The sequence below is a fragment of the Oncorhynchus nerka genome, linkage group LG4 (genome assembly GCF_034236695.1).
Source record: "Oncorhynchus nerka isolate Pitt River linkage group LG4, Oner_Uvic_2.0, whole genome shotgun sequence".
NCBI classification, from domain to species: Eukaryota; Metazoa; Chordata; class Actinopteri; order Salmoniformes; family Salmonidae; genus Oncorhynchus; species Oncorhynchus nerka.
Window position 1 is genome coordinate 57014502 of NC_088399.1, and position 21005 is coordinate 57035506.

The window sequence follows — 21005 nt, forward strand, 5'->3', positions numbered from 1 at the left end:
GCGCTACGCTAAATGCTAATAGTATTAGTTAAAACTCAAAAGTTCATTAAAATACACATGCAGGGTATCAAATTAAAGCTACACTCGTTGTGAATCCAGGCAACAAGTCAGATTTTTAAAATGCTTTTCGGCGACAGCATGAGAAGCTATTATCTGATAGCATGCACCAATACACTACAACAGAAAAGCACAGCAGGGGACGTAAACAAAATAATTAGCATTTCGGCGTTACACAAACCGCACAATAAAATAGAAAACAGTCATTACCTTTCACCATCTTCTTTGTTGGCACTCCTAGATGTCCCATAAACACTATTGGGTCTTTATTTCGATTAAATCGGGCCATATAAAGCCAAGATATCGTTATATGTAGACTGTGTGATAAACGAAAAACAGCGATTTCACAACGTAACGTCATTTTTTAAAATTCAAAAAGTAGACGATAAACTTTCACAAAACACTTCGAAATACGTTTGTAATGCTACTTTAGGTATTAGTAAACGTTAATAAGCGATAAAAATCAAACGTAGGCGATGTACATATCATTAGCTGTCGTCTTGGAAAAAATTTCAGGAGAGAGCTCTTCCGGAATGATCTGGGCGGAGACCGGAGGTACGTCGTGCCCCTCTTTCGGTTCAACCAAGAATCAAAGAGAATTAAATTCACAAGATACTCGACTGCATGGGGATGCTGTGGGAGTTGAATGCTCGGTCTTATCTAATTCGGCTCACTGTTAACAATTGCTGGAAGTGGCGCAAGGATATTTATTTCCATTTTCTGTGATCAGGTTTTCCTGCGCTTTCCGATGTAACGCACGTTATGTAATAGCCACAGTCGTGATTTAACCAGTTTTAAAAACGTCCGAGGGTTTCCTATACACACATTCTAACCATATGAACGTACTATATTCCTGGCATGAGTAGCAGGGCGCTGAAATGTTGCGCGATTTTTAACAAAATGTTCAAAAAAGTAGAGGGTAGGAGCAACTAGTTAATGCAACCGCTGTGTCAGATAATTTTTTTAAATAACGGAAAAAGCAAACCATGCAATAATCTGAGATGGCGCTCAGAATTTTAAAAATGTATCCGCCATGTTGGAGTCAACAGAAATCAGAAATCACATTACAAATATTCCCTTACCTTTGATGATCTTCATCAGAATGCACTCCCAGTGATTGCAGTTCCACAATAAATGCTTGATTTGTTCGATAATGTCCATTATTTATGTCCAAGTAGCTACTTTTGTTAGCGCGTTTAGTACACAAATCCAAACGCTCGTGCAGGTCCAGCCGAACGTCGGACGAAAACTTCAAAAAGTTATATTACAGGTCGAAGAAACTTGTCAAACTAAGTATAGAATCAATCTTTAGGATGTTGTTATCATACATCTTCAATAATTCTCCAACCGAAGAATTCCTATGTCTGTAGAGAAGCAATGGAACGCAGGTCGCCAATCCTGTGAAATGTGCGTGACCAGGACCTGGCTTTCTGCCAGCCCACTGACTAAAGAGCTCCCATCCGGCTCCACAACATAGTAGAAGCCTCATTCAAGTTTCTAAAGACGGTTGATATCTAGTGGAAGCCCTAGGAAGTGCAACTTTATCCATATCCCACTGTGTATTCAATAGGGGCTGGGTTGAAAATCGACCAACCTCAGATTTCCCACTTCCTGTTTGGATTTCTTCTCAGGTTTTTGCCTGCCATATGAGTTCTGTTATACTCACAGACATCATTCAAACAGTTTTAGAAACTTCAGAGTGTTTTTATATCCAATACTAATAATATGCATATATTAGCAACTGGGACTGAGGAGCAGGCCGTTTACTCTGGGCACCTTTCATCCAAGCTACTCAATACTGCCCCTGCAGCCATAAGAAGTTAAACCGGTTTGACAACAGTTTGTTTCATTCACAGTGCATGTTTAAACCAGCTTGACTTGTTTTTCTCATGTTTTGATGCTATGCTGTCACATCGTCCTCTCAAGATCTTTGCCTCCTATCAGAGTCATGCACTGAGTATCCATAATCAAGGGCTTTTTAGTTTTCTCCTCAAATTTTGCAGAGAAAGAAACATGTCTCAGAATGCATTAAAGACACTCCCTTTTTTTCACACAGTTTCTGTTCCTGAATGTTAAGATACTTATTGTTGTGGAAGTCAATCAGTGTATTGTTGAAGCTGTAACATTCAATTCTTAAACCTTACATAGGCATTTATTTATTTATCCTTAAGTTATCCTTAAGTTACCACAATCATGTGTGTTGCATGTATTATGGAATTAAAATAAGAAAATCCTATAAAGGAATCTTTCGTTTTTTGCTGTTTTTGAATTATCAAAAGTTTTGTAATATATATATTTTTAAATCACTCACTTTGGTGCAATTTTCACATGAACATTTTCCCAACTCTTAACATAAAAATCTAAACAGATCATCAAAATGAATCATGTTTCAAAACTCTAAGTACATTTACAATTGACTGAGTGCAACAAACAAATTCACAAAGTCACCTGTTCACTCCACCAGATCACTTTCAATTTGCAAGTGGGTCTAAAAGGGCGGCAGGTAGCCTAACGGAAAGGTTGCTGGTTTGAATCCCAGAGCCGACTAGGTGTAAAATCCATCGATGTGCCCTTGAGCAATTCCCTTAAACCTTATTCCTTCTGGAAGTGGCTCTGGATAAGAGTTTTGTATTTATTAGGGATCTCCACTAGTTGCTGCCAAGGCAGAAGCTACTCTTCTTAGGGTCAAAAAGAATTAAGGCAATTACATTACACAAAAACAAAACAGTACATCATATAACATTATTACACCACCATATATCTACATTACAAAATGTATAGCACAACAATATATTCGTGTAGAGTGTGTGTGCTAGTGGGGGTCTACTAAACTAGATGGAATTGTTTTAAGGTCATACCAATTATCATTAATTGATTTTGAAGACATCTTGAATTATTAAAAATGCTATTAGCCCAGTAGTTCCCAAACATTTTGGGGTACTATACCCCTAAAACACCTGCTTATAGTTCAACCTCATGCGCATGCGATTCCTAAATTAGGTGTAAATTTGACAAAAATGTGGTTTACGCACCCAGTCAAGTTTTGCAGACTTGTTTTCAATGTCAGGGAAGTAGGAGTTGAACTTGCTGTTGGATTTGAATAAATGTGAACTTGCTATCTGCACCATAGGAGCTCTGTCAACATCACCTGTACAAAAAGGTACTGTAGGTCTCAAGCAACTTATATCCCCATTTTCACATTTCCTCTCCCAGAGTTTGATCTTCTTCATGAATCCACACACTGTGTCATACATGTTAAGAACGTGTGTCTCTTTACCTTGCAGAGTTAGATACATTCACCTTCTGCTACCATTTCTATCAAGCCGTCTACGCATACAGTTTGATGCATGCGTTTGATAAATCCAATGTATACACCACACAGAAAGCACTGCAACCAATGTTCCCTCTACACTGGGTGTGCGCATTAGCCTTGAGACTTCCTTGCAGAAATATCAGCCCACAGAAAGAAACAAGAGATTGAACTTCACTCAACTATCTAGCACTGTGGTCACCAACCTGTCAAATGGCGATGGACTGGTCAATCTCCAAGGCATTCCTAGACGATTGCCAAACAGTAAAAGAAAACGCTAAAGCATCACGCCGGGTAGGCAAACTTGACATTTTGAACCATTTCATGTGTCTGGAGGTACAAACTCTGCATTCCCGGCAGGCCCAGAGAGCAAATCAAGTGCACTATAGGCCTCCCGCTGGCCAATCAGATGGCTCAGATGACCATGTCTGCAATAAAGTATAAGGCAGTCTCGAGGCTAAAGCTACAGCAAAGTTAAGAGAAACTGTCAACAAATACAGCGAAGAGATGCTGTTTTTATGACTGAGTTCATGGTTAAGTTCTTACTCACCACTGTCAAAACTTTGTATTCAACACTTTTATTAAGCCATAAATTCCTATTTCCACTCAGCGCTACAACAAGCACTGCAGCAGTAATGAATGAGTAGGAAAGTGTATCTATAGGCTTGCGTTGTTGTTGTTGTTAGCAGCTTGGGTCTTTTTTAAATAGAGGAATATTTAACATTCTCTGATTATAGGAGTAACAACATGAATTTGTGCACGAGGCAGGAGTAATGCATTGCGACTCGAGTTTTGCCATCAGCTGGAGGGAGGGGGTCCCTTTTTGGTCAGTGGAGGAACGGGAGAGCAGAGCGATGTTGACAGACGGACCCTCAGTCTGTTGCTCTCTCCCCCCGCTGAGACTGTCCATCAGATACAGTCATCATCAACCCTGTAAAATAAAGATACAAAGCCAATTTAAATGTATGCTCACTCAGCTGTGCCTCACAAGTAATACAACAGATCTATTACTGGTGTGATAACATATTTCTAAATTTGAGATAGGCTCTTTTTTTTTAAATGGCCCCAACAACAAAGCATTAGCAGGGCAATTCAAGCAAAGTCAATATAAGGTGATAATGTATTGCGCCTATAGCTTACTGCACAAACCTCATTGCTACAGTACTGTTTTTAATTGGTTAACGTTGCATAGTTGTACGTTTTTTTTGTCATGTTAAAAAATCGGAGTGGTAGATCTCGGCTTGTATTTTTCCTCAGTGATCTTGGCGCCAGAGGGGATGGCTGCCGTTTTATGGGCTCTTAACCAACCGTGCTATTTTGTTTGTTTTTTCGTATTGTTTGTAACTTATTTTGTACATAATGTTGTTGCTACCGTCTCTTATGACAGGAAAGAGGTTCTGGACCTTGAACTGGACGAATAATGTTTCTTTAATGAGTCGGACGAGAGGGATTTACTCCAGACACCCGAACAGGCCCTCATCCCTGTCATTTGCAGGAGAAAAAGACATACAGTGGGGCAAAAAAATATTTAGTCAGCCACCAATTGTGAAAGTTCTCCCACTTAAAAAGATGAGAGAGGCCTGTAATTTTCATCATAGGTACACTTCAACTATGACAGACAAAATGAGAAAAATAAATCCAGAAAATCACATTGTAGGATTTTTAATGAATTTATTTGCAAATTATGTATAAGTATTTAAGTTTTGTGATCTTGTAGGAAAACAAACACGGAAAACAAACATCCACAACTCAAAAGTGAAACCCAGGCTATCTAAATATGATTCTTAATCAGAGACAACTAACGACACCTGCCTCTGATTGAGAACCATACTAGGCTGAACTCAAAACATAGAAAAACACACATAGACTGCCCACCCCAACTCACGCCCTGACCATACTAAATAAAGACAAAACAAAGGAAATAAAGGTCAGAACGTGACAGCTTCGAAGCAAGTAACACTGAAACATGTATGAAAGCATCAGCTGTTCTGGACAACTGTGTGATCACGCTCTCCACAGCCGATGTGAATAAGATCTTTAAACAGGTCAACATTCACAAGGCCGCAGGGCTAGACGGATTACCAGAACATGTACTCTGAGCATGCACTGACCAACTGGCAAGTATCTTCACTGACATTTTCAACCTCTCACTGTCAGAGTCTGTAATACCAGCATGTTTCAAGCAGACCACCATAGTCCCTGTGCCCAAGAACACTAAGGTAACTTGTCAAGATGACTACTGACCCATAGCACTCACTTCTGTAGCCATGAAGTGCTTTGAAAGGCTGGTCATGGCTCACACCAACACCATTATCCCAGAAACCCTTGACTCACTCCAATTTGCATACCGCCCCAACAGATCCACAGATGATGCAATCTCTATTGCACTCCATACTACCCTTTCACACCTGGACAAAAGGAACACCCATGTGAGAATTGATTACATCTCAGCGTTCAACACCATAGTGCCCTCAAAGCTCATCACTAAACTGAAGACCCTGGGACGAAACACTGAGTATGCCCCCATTCTCATCGACGGGGCTGTATTGGAGCAGGTTGAGAGCTTCAAGTTCCTTGGTGTCCACATCACCAACAAACTAACATGGCCCAAGCTCACCAAGACAGTTGTGAGGAGGGCACGACAAAACCTATTCCCCCTCAGGAGACTGAAAATATTTGGCATGGGTCCTCAGATCCTCAAAAGGTTCTACAGCTGCACCATCGAGAGCATCCTGACGAGTTGCATCACTGCCCGGTATGGAAACTACTTGGCCTCCGACCGCAAGACACTGCAGAGGGTAGTGCGTACGGCCCAGTACATCACTGGTGTCAAGCTTCCTGCCATCCAGGACATCTATACCAGGTAGTGTCAGAAGAAGGCCCTAAAAATTTCCAAAGACTCCAGGCACCCTAGTCAGACTGTTCTCTCTGCTACCGCACGGCAAGTGGTACCGGAGATCCAAGAGGCTTCTAAATAGCTTATACCCCAAGCCTCCACTGATGTACATGTAGGTAGAGTTATGTGACTATGCATAGATAATAACAGAGGTAATATGTACAGTGGGGCAAAAAAAGTATTTAGTCAGCCACCAATTGTGCAAGTTCTTCCACTTAAAAAGATGAGAGAGACCTGTCATTTTCATCATAGGTACACTTCAACTATGGCAGACAAAATTAGAAAAAACAATCCAGAAAATCACATTGTAGGATTTGTAATGAATTTATTTGCAAATTATGGTGGAAAATAAGTATGGGGCGGAAAGTGTTCGGAAAGTGTTCAGATCCCTTGACTTTTTCCACATTTTGTTACATTACAGCCTTATTCTAAAATTGGTTAAGTAAAAAAAATCCTCAGCAATCTACACACAATACCCCATAATGACAAAGCAAAAACAGTTTGACATTTTTGCAAATGTATTACATTTTTTAAAATACTTTACTTACATAAGTATTCAGACCCTTTGCAACGAGACTCGAAATTGAGCTCAGGTGCTTCCTTTTCCTATTGAGCGACCTTGAGATGTTTCTACAACTTGATTGGTGTCCACCAGTGGTAAATTCAATTGATTGGACATGATTTGGAAAGGCACACACCTGTCTATATAAGCTCCCACAGTTGACAGTGCACATCAGAACAAAAACCAACCATGAGGTTGAAGGAATTGTCCATAGAGCTCCGAGACAGGATTGTGTCAAGGCACAGATCTGGGGAAGGGTACAAAAAATGTCTGCAGCATTGAAGGTCCAAGAACACAGTGGCCTCCATCATTCTTAAATGGAAGATGTTTGGAACCATCAAGACTCGTCCTAGACCTGGCCGCCTGGCCAAACTGAGCAATTGGGGGAGAAAGGCCTTGGTCAGGGAGGTGACCAAGAACCTGATGGTCACTCTGACAGAGCTCTAGAGTTCCTCTGTGGAGTTGGGAGAACCTTCCAGAAGGACAACCATCTCTGTAGCACTCCACCAATCAGGCCTTTATGGTAGAGTGGCCAGACGGAAGCCACTCTTCAGTAAAAAGCCCATTTCAGCCTGATTAAAGTTAGCCAAAAGGCACCTAAAGACTCTCAGACCATGAGAAACAAGATTCTCTGGTCTGATGAAACCATGTCTTAAAATTATTGGGCCTGAATGCCAAGCGTCACATCTGGAGGAAACCTGGCATCATCCCCCCGGTGAAGCATGGTGGTGGCAGCATCATGCTGTGGGGAGGTTTTTCAGTGGCAGGGACTGGGAGACTAGTCAGGATCGAGGCAAATATGAACGGAGCAAAGTACAGAGGTCCTTGATGGAAACCTGCTCCAGAGTGCTCAGGACCATAGACTGGGTGAAAGATGGTTCACCTTTCAATAGGACAACGACCCGAAGCACACAGCCAAGACGACGCAGGAGTGGCTTTGAGACAAGTCTCTGAATGTCCTTGAGTGGCCCAGCCAGAGCCCAGACTTGAACCTGATCGAAATTCTCCGGAGAGACCTGAAAATAGCTGTGCAGCAACGCTCTCCGTCCAACCTGGCAGAGCTGGAGAGGATCTGCAGAGAATGGGAAACTCATGCCCAAGAAGACTTGATGCCGTAATCGCTACCCAAAGGTGCTTCAACAAAGTACTGAGTAAAGGGTATGAATACTTATGTAAATGGAATATTTCTAAAAACATTTTTAGAAGCTTTGCTTTGTCATTATGGTGTTTAGATTGATGAGGGGGGAAAGGACATGTAATTAATTTTAGAATACGGCTGTAACGTAACGAAATGTGGAAAGTCAAGGGGTCTGAATACTTTCCGAAGGCACTGTAAATATAAAATAACTAGAGATGTCACACCAGTGGCCTCAGTAAATGTTTTTCTTCCTATTAAGATATATATTATATATATATATATAAAATGTATAATCTCCCAGGTACCCCCTGGAGACTGCCCACGTACCCCGAGGGGAAGCTACAGACGATTTTGTGAGAAGACCGATTTTCAGGACGTCTCATGGTCTGACGAAACCGCTCTAGCTTTGTCACCTTTCACCACAGATGCAGAAGTGCGACATGGGCAGATGTGGTGGATTGAGATACAATGCAACAATAAAAATATATATTTTAAAACCCTTTAGAACACATATACAGTCTTTCTCTAATTTACTATAGCGGCCGGGAACTGCCTTGTTTTTCTAACAATGTGTCAATATCGCAAAATGAACTTCCTAACAACCTGTTGTCGTATTCGCGTGGCTATTGTCGTCAACCAGAAACAGGTGTTGAGAACTCGATCTGGCGGAATAGGACAATTACTACAAGCGTTTATTTCAGAGAGCTCTCGGTAATCCACGCCCCCAGTGGACAGAGCTAGGCATGTTGAACACGTTTTAATATGATATAAAGCCTCTTATTTTAAAAGTCCGCTATGGTTCTGTTTAGCCTAGTTAGGCTAATATATTTGCAATTAATAAGTTAAATATATTTGAGTAGAAAACATGAAAACAACGAGTCCCAGGCAGTTCACAATAGAACATAAATGATTTATTAGGCTACCTAAATCATTGGGATAATCGGGTTACCACAAGGTTTTGGAATACATTGGGCTCGTTGACAAAACAGACCATGGAACGCCTTTTCCCATGAAGGTCTGTGTAAATCATGTGTTTATATTTGACACGTTGATAGCAGTGAATGACAGCTATTCATTTACTCTGATAATATTTGTAGGTAGAAGCCATATCATCCAGGGAAAGTAATTGTTCTCACTTTCATAGAATATTCAGATTTGTTTGCCTGACTGTGGGGCTCTTTACCTGAATTAATAGGATTTTCTTGTGATCACAACATAACTACTTATTTTGCTCAAATAAAGATATCATTAAATTGTTTTCTTTTAAAAGATGGGCCTGGCTGAGAATAGAACATTCAGTTTTCTACCTGAGTGTGGGGCTGTTTACTGCAATTTTCTGGATTCTCTTGCGACCAGAACAAAACTACTTTTACTCAACTAGAGTGAAATAAAAAGTAGTAATCGACACTGGTATGTTTCCATGTTTTCTACTCAAAGATATTTTGCTTAAGTAAAAGACTAAATTAACTGCAATACACTGGTCTCAAATAAAAGCATACCACTGCTGGCTTGCTTCTGAAGCTAAGCAGGGTTGGTCCTGATCAGTTCCTGGATGGGAGACCAGATGCTGCTGGAAGTGGTGTTGGAGGGCCAGTAGGAGGCACTCTTTCCTCTGGTCTAAAAAAATATATCCCAATGCCCTGTGTAGGGTGCCGTCTTTCGGATGGGATGTTAAACGGGTGTCCTGACTCTCAGAGGTCATTAAAGATCCCATGGCACTTATCATAAGAGTAGGGGTGTTAACCCCGGGTGTCCTGGCTAAATTCCCAATCTGGCCCTCAAACCATCACGGTCACCTAATAATCCCCAGTTTAGAATTGGCTCATTAATCCCCCTCCTCTCCCCTGTAACTATTCCCCAGGTCGTTGCTGCAAATGAGAACGTGTTCTCAGTCAATTTACCTGGTAAAATAACGGATAAAAAAAGCCTAACTAGGCTACACAGAACAATGGCGGAGCCACTAAAAGAGGTTTGAATGTATTAAAATGTGTCGCAGTCCAACACGCCTAGCTCTGCCCACTGGGGCGTGGCTCATAGCGCTCTCTGAAATAAGCGCTTGTTTCAAATATGTTTAAATTAACCTCATTATTCTTTGCTCGTATCGTCGTATTCCACCCGATCGAGTTCTCATCCCATCACACCAGAAACAGGGTACGCTGTCATTTGACTTTACAGCGTTTATTTTCAATTCATTACAGGGCTCCGGAGTGGCGCCTCCGTGCAAAAAGCGTCCCTACAGTCCCTGGTTCGAATACAGGTTGTATGACATCCGGCCGTGATTGGGAGTCCCATAGGGCGGCACACAATTGGCCCAGCGTCGTCCGGGGTTTTGCGGTCATTGTAAATAAGAATTTGGTTAAATACAATTACTCAAAATGACGGCGCCGAAGCAGACACGACTTTTCACAGTGAAAGAGGCTAATGTTGGTTGATTATTCGGACACGCACTTTGAAAAGCCATGATGTCGAGGTGAGTGAAAAGTAAACAGCAGATATGTGTGATGCTGTGGAATTTGGGGAATAGCTCACAAATGAGCAAATCATGTCATGAATGATTGCTCTCTGTCTCATGGAAATAGTTTCAGTGTTTAGCTGTATCTAGTTGGTTGTCTTGTTTCTACCGGTGTAATTCATATGGAAACGACCCAAGCTGCTTGCTATAGCTAGCTAGTTAGTCAGGTAATAAAAGTGGGCTGCGCTCACGAAGCGTCAACCTCAGCTGGCACTTCCTCCAGCTAGCCATACAGACATCCAGTTAACTGGCCACCGAAATGAAGCCAAGGCTAGAGTAATTCGTTTTTATCGGTTGGGTTTGGTGTGCTAGGTGCAGATATTCATAGCCTATACATACATTACCTCGCAGAGGAGGAAGAGTGTACTCTCCGCACACCCGAGAAGGGGAGCCTACATTTCCATGGAAGGTGTCTGCCCCAAGTCCCACCTTTCACCCTTGGACCACACATCCTTGGCCTAAAGTGAGTGTCTGCCCCAAGTCCCACCTTTCACCCTTGTACCACACATCCTTGGCCTAAAGTGAAAGTGGCTGGGGTTTTGGATATGTTTAAAGTTGTAGAAATGTATATCTTTTGCAGAGCTTGTAATGGATTACAACAAGAAAATAGGTGGGGTTGACCATCTTGACCAATTTAGGCGCTATTACAATGTTGAACGTTCAGGCAGAAAATAGTGGAAGTATGTGTTTCGGGGGATGCTCAACATTGCCATCGTAAATGCATATATTGTGTGGGGGACCCTGCAAAGGCCCCTTCCCAGAAACCGCAGGCACTGGTCTCTGAAGGCATTCAAAATGCAGTTTGTCCATTCACTTTGTGATATGGCTACAGTGGCAGGAAGAGGGGAGCCAAGACTGTGGCACCAGGGCGTGTGGACTGAGTTGTAACTCATTTGAAAGCAGGTGAAGTTTGAAGGGTGCATGAGGGTGTGTGTGCATCCGGAGTGGACGCAGGGCAAAGAGTGGCAGATGTGTCGAAACCTCCTTTGGGTGCACTGTGTTCTGTGCCAATTTGCAGGATTGGGCAGTGCTTCCAGAAGTTCCATGACCTTTAGGCAAACGCAAAGACTAAAGTGAGTGTGAAATATGAATTTGTCCTACACATTGTCTCTGAACAGTTGTTTTTGTATCTAATACTTCTTGTGTTCACTGAATTGTTGTCAAAGTAGGCTACTATTTCTACATTGTCAGGCCTGGTCTGTACTACATCTTATTGAGGTTACCTACATTTTGACATGGTCTCTCGTTTATTTTTACATCATTACAGAATAAAGAATCGTTCTCAATCAAATAGCATTGAGTTTTGAAATACTTTATGAATATTGTCCTCTGGTTACGTTTTTGATATTCTTATATATAAAGTATATTGTTACATTTTGAGTGAGTAATTTACTAGAATTTAAATACTCTATGGTTTTTGTTCTTTTGAGTGTTAACTGTTGTTTGATAGTTTATTTACACATTGGAAAGCAATGAATGTTATTCCTTGACACAAATGTGGTGTCATATAGAGGATGTGCTCTTTAACTTGTAATTGTCATTTGTTCTTTATTTTTGAGCTCTGTCTGTTTGAAATGTGTGAGAAAATGAGCTTTACTTCAATTCTCAGTAATCTACAGCAGCATTGTAGAATTCTATTGGGGTTTAAAGGGTTAAACTAACATCCAACAGAGGAACGGATGTAAATTATAAGAACATGCTATAATCTTAATTAAAGGTTTCTATTATGCTAGATCAATTTGTGGACAGATGGTCATTACTAACTGAACAACATGGGAGATTCATTGGGACTAGGGATGGATTCTGATCAATGACCCCTTCCTTTTTATGGACTGTAGCCTACATGTGTATGTATTAACTGATTCCTTCAAAGTATGTACAGTACGCATCCCAACCCACTCGGGTGTGTGTTAAATCTTGCTAGTGTCACTGCTTTTGTTAAGGTTTGTTTGTTATAGTTATCTTGCTTTAGGTTAGGTCTCTTATTTTTCAATAACAATCAGTGCAGTACCTGTATGTTGGAATTGAATAATACAAAATAAGTTGAAAAAGAAATGACATCTTCAAGCTCTGTCAAGTTGGTTGTTGATCATTGCTAGACAGTCATTTAAGTCTTGCAATTAGTTTAAGCCCATTTAATTAAACTGTAACAAGGCCACTTAGGAATATTCAATATCGTCTTGGTAAGCTACTCAAGTGCATATTTGGCCTTGTCTTTTAGGTCATTGTCCTGCTGAAAGGTGAATTTGTCTCCCAGTGTCTGCTGGAAAGCAGACTCAAATCAAATCAAATTTGATTTGTCACATACACATGGTTAGCAGATGTTAATGCGAGTGTAGCGAAATGCTTGTGCTTCTAGTTCCGACAATGCAGTGATAACCAACAAGTAATCTAACTAACAATTCTAAAACTACTGTCTTATACACAGTGTAAGGGGATAAAGAATATGTACATAAGGATATATGAATGAGTGATGGTACAGAGCAGCATACAGTAGATGGTATCGAGTACAGTATATACATATGAGATGAGTATGTAGACAAAGTAAACAAAGTGGCATAGTTAAAGTGGCTAGTGATACATGTATTACATAAGGATGATGTAGAGTACAGTATATACGTATGCATATGAGATGAATAATGTAGGGTAAGTAACATTATATAAGGTAGCATTGTTTAAAGTGGCTAGTGATATATTTACATAATTTCCCATCAATTCCCATTACTAAAGTGGCTGGAGTTGGGTCAGTGTCAATGACAGTGTGTTGGCAGCAGCCACTCAATGTTAGTGGAGGCTGTTTAGCAGTCTGATGGCCTTGAGATAGAAGCTGTTTTTCAGTCTCTCGGTCCCAGCTTTGATGCACCTGTACTGACCTCGCCTTCTGGATGATAGCGGGGTGGTTGATGTCCTTGATGATCTTTATGGCCTTCCTGTAACATCGGGTGGTGTAGGTGTCCTGGAGGGCAGGTAGTTTGCCCCCGGTGATGCGTTGTGCAGACCTCACTACCCTCTGGAGAGCCTTACGGTTGAGGGCGGAGCAGTTGCCGTACCAGGCGGTGATACAGCCCGCCAGGATGCTCTCGATTGTGCATCTGTAGAAGTTTGTGAGTGCTTTTGGTGACAAGCCAAATTTCTTCAGCCTCCTGAGGTTGAAGAGGCGCTGCTGCGCCTTCTTCACGACGCTGTCAGTGTGAGTGGACCAATTCAGTTTGTCTGTGATGTGTATGCCGAGGAACTTAAAACTTGCTACCCTCTCCACTATTGTTCCATCGATGTGGATAGGGGGGTGTTCCCTCTGCTGTTTCCTGAAGTCCACAATCATCTCCTTAATTTTGTTGACGTTGAGTGTGAGGTTATTTTCCTGACACCACACTCCGAGGGCCCTCACCTCCTCCCTGTAGGCCGTCTCGTCGTTGTTGGTAATCAAGCCTACCACTGTTGTGTCGTCCGCAAACTTGATGATTGAGTTGGAGGCGTGCGTGGCCACGCAGTCGTGGGTGAACAGGGAGTACAGGAGAGGGCTCAGAACGCACCCTTGTGGGGCCCCCGTGTTGAGGATCAGCGGGGAGGAGATGTTGTTGCCTACCCTCACCACCTGGGGGCGGCCCGTCAGGAAGTCCAGTACCCAGTTGCACAGGGCGGGGTCGAGACCCAGGGTCTCGAGCTTGATGACGAGCTATGCTAAGCTCTATTCTGCTTCTTTTTATGTGAAAAACTCCCCAGACCTTGATGACAAGCATACCCATAACATGATGCAACCACCCCATGCTTGAAAATATGAAGAGTAGTACTCAGTGATGTGTTGTTGGATTTGCCCCAAATATGCTGCTTTGTATTTAGGACAAAGTTAATTTCTTTGCCACAATTCTTTGCAGTTCTACTTTAGTGCTTTACTGCAAACAGGATACATATTTTTTTATTCTGTACAGGTGAACTTGTGGATACGCTTTGTCTGTGACCATTATGAAGGAAGTTAGTGCAATGACGAAGTCTATGGGTATCTGCCGCTAGATGTCCAGTCATTGCGCTAACGCTAGTTAGCCCTGGCTCGCAAAACTACTTCCTACATACTGGACACAGGGACATAAAAAGTTGAATCCACAAGTTAATCTGACTCTGGGGAAGTAGAGAAAGGGCCTCATTGCCAAAATACTGAAATATCTCGTTGAACTTTTAACTGTTTAAGTCACCATTCGCCTCATGGTGAAATCCCAGAGCGGTTTACTTCCTCTCCGGCAACTGACTTAGGAAGGCAGCCTGTATCTTTGTAGTGATGTATTGATACACCATCAAAAGTGTAATAACTACACCATGCTCAAAGGGATATTCAATAGCAGGCATTTTTTTATCCATCTGCCAATAGGCACCCTTCTTTGCAAGGTATTGGAAAACCTCCCAGGCCTTTGTGTTTGAAATTCACTGCTAGACTGAGGGACCTGAAAATGATGTGTGTGTGGTGTACAGAGATGAGGTAGTCATTCAGATATCATGTTAAACACTTACTTCATACAGAGTCCATGCAACTTGTGACTTAAGCACATTTCTACTCTTAAAGTATATACGCTTGCCTTAACAAAAGGGTTGAATACTTAGTTACTCAGGACATTTCTGTTTTAGCATTTTTTTTGTGGAAAAATAAACAACTCCACTGACATTCTTTAAAATATATATTTCACCTTTATTTAACCAGGTAGGACAGTTGAACACGTTCTCGTTTATAACTGCACCCTGGCCAAGATAAGGCAAAGCAGTGCGACAGAGTTACACATGGGATAAACAAAACGTCAATAACACAATATAAAAATCTATATACAGTGTGTGCAAATGTAAGATTAGGGATGTAAGGGAATAAATAGGCCATAGTGGCAAAATAATTACAATTTAGCATTAACACTGGAGTGATAGATGTGCAAGTAGAGATACTGGGGTGCAAAGGAGCAAAAAATAAATAATACAAGGATGAGGTAGCTGGGTGGGCTATTTACAGATGGGCTGTGTACAGGTGCAATGATCTGTAAGCTGCTCTGACAGCTGATGCTTAAAGTGAGGGAGGTGTGAGACTCCAGCTTCAGTGATTTTTGCAATTCAATCCAGTCATTGGCAGCAGCGAACTGGAAGGAAAGGCGGCCAAAGGAAGTGTTGGCTTTGGGGATGACCAGTGAAATGTACCTTCTGGAGCGCGTGCTACGGGTGGGTGTTGCTATGGTGACCAGTGAGCTGAGATAAGGCGGGGCTTTACCTAGCAAAGACTTAGATGACCTGGAGCCAGTGGGTTTGGCGACGAATATGAAGCGAGGGCCAGCCAACGAGAGCATACAGGTCGCAGTGGTGGGTAGTATATGGGGCTTTGGTGACAAAATGGGTGGCACTGTGATGGACTACATCCAGTTTGCTGAGAAGAGTGTTGGAGGCTATTTTGTAAATTACATCACCGAAGTCTAGGATCGGTAGGATAGTCAGTTTTACAAGGGTATGTTTGGCAGCATAAGTTAAGGATTTGTTGCGAAATAGGAGGCCGACTCGAGATTTAATTTTGGATTGGAGATGCTTGATGTGAGTCTACAGTCTAACCAGACACCTAGGTGTTTGTAGTTGTCCACATATTCTAAGTCAGAACCATCCAGAGTAGTGATGTTAGTTGTGCGGGCAGCGATCGGTTGAAGAGCATGCATTTAGTTTCTTGCATTTAAGAGGCGTTGGAGGCCACGGAAGGAGTGTTGTATGGCATTGACGCTCATCTGGAGGTTTGTTAACACAGTGTCCAATAAAGAGCCAGAAATATGCAGAATGGTGTCATCTGCGTAGAGGTGGGTCAGAGAATCACCAGCAGCAAGAGCAACATCATTGATATATACAGAGAAAAGAGTCGGCCTGAGAATTGAACCCAGTGGCACCCCCATAGAGACTGCCAGAGGTCCGGACAACAGGCCCTCCGATTTGACACACTGGACTCTATCAGAGAAGTAGTTGGTGAACCGGGCGAGGCAGTCATTTGAGAAGCCAAGGTTATTGAGTCTGCTGATAAGAATGCGGTGATTGACAGAGTCGAAAGCCTTGGACAGGTTGACGAAGACTGCTGCACAGTAATGTATTTTATCGATGGCGGTTAGGACATCGTTTAGGACCTTGGGTCTGGTTGAAGAAGGGGTGTGCGGGTGGGGGGGGGGGGCAAGTTGCTGCAGGGGGTGCTGAGATGTTGGCCAGGGTAGGTGTAGCCAGGTAGAAAGCATTGCCAGCCGTAGAAAAATGCTTATTGAAATTCTCGATTATCGTAGATTTATTGGTGGTGACAGTGTTTCCTATCCTCAGTGCAGTGGGCAGCTGGGAGGAGGTGCTCTTATTCTCCATGGACTTTACAGTGTCCCAAAACTTTTTGGAATTAGTGCTACAGGAGACAATTGTCTGTTAGGAAAGCTAAGGCTAGCTTTTCAAACTGACTGAGTATATTGGTTCCTGACTTCCCTGAATTATGGGGTATTGTGAGTAGATTGAGGATTATTTTTGAAACATTCCATTTTAGAATAATGCTGTAAAGTTACATTTTCCGAAGGCACTGTATATGGGTGATTTATCTATTTAAAGTCAGGCTATTGATTATAGACCTAATTAAGTTGGTTTCCTCTCAATTTTCTTAGACAATTAGGCTAAGGCTGTTACCTCGTCTCTGCTGCTGCTGCCGGCGCTGCATTGTTCTCAATCCCAATAGGCTAGTTAATTTAGCTATTATGCACATAGCAACATAGGGAAAGGCACCAATTCTACGGCCCACTGACGATTATGTTTCAGAACCGCGGACCGTACCCAACGTGAGAGAAGGCGCATTTGTTATAAAATAGTATTTTATTTATTATTGCTGCACTTATTTTTATATAATATAAGCATATACTATTTCAGTATCACATTTCTTAGATTGATGGACTGCGCCATCCCCGTGGCCTACGCAATGGATTAGACCACTGAGACATGCACGAATGTGACCAGTGTCTTGTCCACCATGAAGAAAAATAAATAACTAGCCGACTGCTCGACTAAAGAATTCTCGGTAGACCAACAGCCTATCAACCAAATAGTCGACCAGTCGACTAAATGGGGTTGGCCTTAATTATCTTACAAAAACAAATTTGTTGCAGAAAACATCTCGCAGGTTTATGGCAAATTTGATGCAAACTAACATATTGTGCCACAAAATGTTGCTAGAAGTTTGAAAACGTTTAACACTAAATCAAATCAAATGTTATTTGTCACATACACATGTTTAGCAGATGTTATTGCGAGTGTAGCAAAATGCTTGCGTTTCTAGCTCCAACAGTGCAGTAATATCTACAGTAAATCATTGTCATGTCATAGTCAACATAGCTACTAGAACAAACCCGCTACAATCATGCAGTACAGTATAGTCAGCAGCAACCCGTTTGGCAGTTACACCGGGGGGCTCAATTGGCAAAGAGTTCCAGTGTTGGATAGCCATAGCCAGCTAGCTAACATAGCATCCCTCTCTGTTTGAGCCAGTTATTTGAGTAGGCTAAACTAGCTAGCTGCATTTGACACTAGCTAAGTAATGCTTTCAGTACTAGATTCATTCATTCTCTGATCCTTTGATTGGGTGGACAAGATGTCAGTTCATGCTACACAAGCTCTGATAGTTTGGAGGACTTCCACCGGGAAGTTGTCATAATTACTGTGTAAGTCTATGGAAGGGAGTGAACCACGAGCCGCCTAGTTTGGGTACATTGACTTTAATACAAAGAGGAGGACATAAGCTAGCTGACCTCCGGCTACACCATGGTGCTACCCTACAGAGTGCTGCTGAGGCTACTGTAGACCTTCATTGCAAAACAGTGTATTTTAATAAATTATTTGGTGCCGTGAATATATTTAGTATAGTTTTATCTGAAAAGGATCACTTTTTTTTAATGTGTCACTTTATTTTTCTGAAATTTCTGAGGAGGATGATCCTCCTCTGAGGAGCCTTCACTGCTAGCTAGCATTGTTTCTAACATCTCTTTATTCTGTACTTAAATGCAGAGGTCAAGGCCAATGGACAGCTTTGTAAAGGATATGCTGACTGAGTGTAACCTGGCCTTTTTGATTCCGAAGTTTGAGGGTTAGTAAAATGGATAAATTCTCTTTTGAGAGTGAGGGGACAGAGCTCTGGGGGGGGACACACAGATGTATTGATCCTGTGTAAAACAGCATCTACATCTTCCACATTATCATTGATAACCAATCTCTTGAATAGTTCATTTTGGATACTAAATCGTGCATAATTCATTTTGTTTCGGTATGTTGCATTGAAAGTGGATAATATTGTGTTAATTCGATCACAATTCCAACAGTAAAGGGAAACATTGATAGTGTTAACTAACGAGAACTCACGCTTCTCTGCGTGGGCTGATCTTTTTTCTGCATGACAGTCCCGGGGAGCTGCACGCCTGCGTGCAGTTTAGAGGGAATATTGGATAGGACCACACTGGTCTGGAAAGGAGGCTGTTTGTTAATGCAATGTTCACTCATAAATTGTGCGACAGGGTTCTCTCAATGTTTTTTTTCCCCCCCTCGGGTTGAGACTTCTCATTGTTAAGATTTGAAAATCCAACCATTGTAATAAAAGGGGGCGGTGTTAGGGGGCTGAGGTGTGGCTGTGGGTGTTTGAGCCCCGTTTGAGTGAGACACAGAGGTGCGCAAACCAGTAAAAGCACAGCCCCCTTCATTATCGACGCATTGTGCCGACAACATCAAAGAGCCATTCCAGACTGAGGTGTTGAGAGTTAGGTGTTAGACTAATGATGAACTGCATTGGAAAAGTAATTGTTTGTCTGCTTTACTACAGATTGTTCAGGACTTCTCTATTTGAAACCCGGACTGCTCGGTGAACCTCACTGAACTGGATTGGGGTCTTCAAGGACCAAAAACTTTGCTTTGCCAGCTGAGACGAGCAGGCCCAAGATCTTCTCTTCAAAGTGCAGGTATAGTTTGAAAGAACCATGCTGGTGGTGCCAGATGCTCATTCATTTTTTTGCCTGAAACGATCAGGTTAATCACTAAACATTTCTCTCCAGATGCACAAGGTGACATCGTTTTAAGACTTCTGCCAGTGGTCCTCCCACACCAGTCTACAAGATTGGCAGGAAGACATTCCGACCCAGCTTCTAAGAGACCAGAAAGACATTGACTTGCAGCCTGTAAATTTAAATAGTCGATAGGGAGATGGATGGGGAAATTAGATGATAGCGTTTGTAAGCCTTGAATGAACAGAACACCATTCCAATATCTGTTATGCAGAATGGCACACTCCAAGACATTGTTGTGTAACTTAACCTATAGATGCTGTAGGCAGGCCCCTGAGTATGGTACAGCCCATTACTCATATGTTAAATTGCCTACTTATAACATGACAACGGCTGTATTCATTTTTTTTATTTTATCATTCTATAAACATTTTGGATGTCCTTGGTTGGTCACTTTTAACACACTTCCATGGTGTCTTAATTAAATACATGTTCATCTAAATGTAAAATTTTAGCGTGAACAGATAGACTGTCGCATGGAAGGTACGTCATGATTATCAGCCGAAAAGACGATTCCAACACTTTCTTAAAATAGCTCTGCTTTTAAGATGCTGATAAGCTGTTGCGTAGCATTTTGTTTGAACAATAGTAGGAGAAAAAGACAACCAAATGAAGTTTCATCAACTGCACATGAACCAGGTTAGAAGAACCTCCTGGTTTCTGGCAATTACGCTGCGATGATTATGATGGAAAGCTGTGAGCTCCTGTTACTCAATACATGTATGTGTGTTCAAAGCACTTCATCACCGGTAAGTCGGTAACACTTGTTTGTATCTCACTAGCTATGTGTATTGCACAAAGCTTGCTAGTTAGCTTGTAGTAAGGACTAGTGAGCTGTATCCAAATAACAGCTATAATATTCTTCTGCATTTGGATATTTATGTAAACCTGTAGATTCCACCAAGTAGGTGTAGATAATGCCATAAGCCAATTTGGTAGGGTTGTCTCCAGGAAGTTGAAAGGACATTAAAACACCATTTCAAATTTTGCTACATAAGACCGAATTAAGCCGGTCGGTCACATATAGGCAAAAATCCTCTTTTCTAATTACCTAGACGTTCAAAGGCAGGCAAAGACAAAGTATTTACGCGACGTATCTAAGACTAGCGAATTAGATTGAGATGAACTTCTCTTACTAGAGTTGGCAGGTCGGGTAACACATTAGCGTGGCAGAATAAGTATAATGTAAATCATTTGTTGTTGTGACAGCCAAGTATGTACCTCTTATGGCTGCATCCCTTGTTCTCAATTTCCACCTGAAGACATACCCTAATTTAACTGCCTGTAGCTCAGCCCCAGATTCTTGGTATCATTTGAATGGAAACATTCTGAAGTTTGAGGAAATGTTATTTGAATGTAGGAGAATATAACACAGTAGATCTGGTGGAAGGAAAGAGAAAGAAAGAGCATACGTTATCTGTTTTTTATTGTTGTAGCATCATCTTTCACATGTACTAGAATA

At 41.8% G+C, this 21005-nt stretch overlaps 1 long non-coding RNA gene across 1 annotated transcript; it reads left to right on the top strand.

Annotated features, from left to right (window-relative positions):
* Window positions 1-10018: 10018 nt before the first annotated feature.
* LOC115128980 (uncharacterized) lies at window positions 10019-19947 on the top strand. Its single transcript, XR_003863580.2, has 3 exons — window positions 10019-10433; window positions 19306-19441; window positions 19535-19947. It is a non-coding gene; the product is annotated as an uncharacterized LOC115128980 (long non-coding RNA).
* Window positions 19948-21005: the final 1058 nt, after the last annotated feature.